Raw genomic sequence first — 310 nt, 5'->3', positions numbered from 1 at the left:
CCCCCAAGATAGTCACAAGATTCAATCCGTGCAACATGAACGCAACGCAAAGACTACAATATCGAAATTTGCAAGAAGTTTATTGACACATTGTCCATGCGCATTTCAGCAAAGGTATGAATACTTTAACAGAAATACGCTGCAAGACTAATATATCTTCAATAAAAGTAACAAAACCGTAAAAAAAGAGCAGACAATCTGCCTAAAACTTTTTTTTTTTTCAATACCGCCGAATCTAGTGGGCCAGAGAGAGGAAGCCTTTCAGAACCTGTCTTTGCATTACGATTTGTGAGTCAAGGTCACGGGGAGT

Source organism: Penaeus monodon, chromosome 33, assembly GCF_015228065.2.
Source record: "Penaeus monodon isolate SGIC_2016 chromosome 33, NSTDA_Pmon_1, whole genome shotgun sequence".
Classification (NCBI taxonomy): domain Eukaryota; kingdom Metazoa; phylum Arthropoda; class Malacostraca; order Decapoda; family Penaeidae; genus Penaeus; species Penaeus monodon.
The sequence above is the reverse complement of the archived record's forward strand: the minus strand, read 5'-3'. Positions refer to the sequence as shown.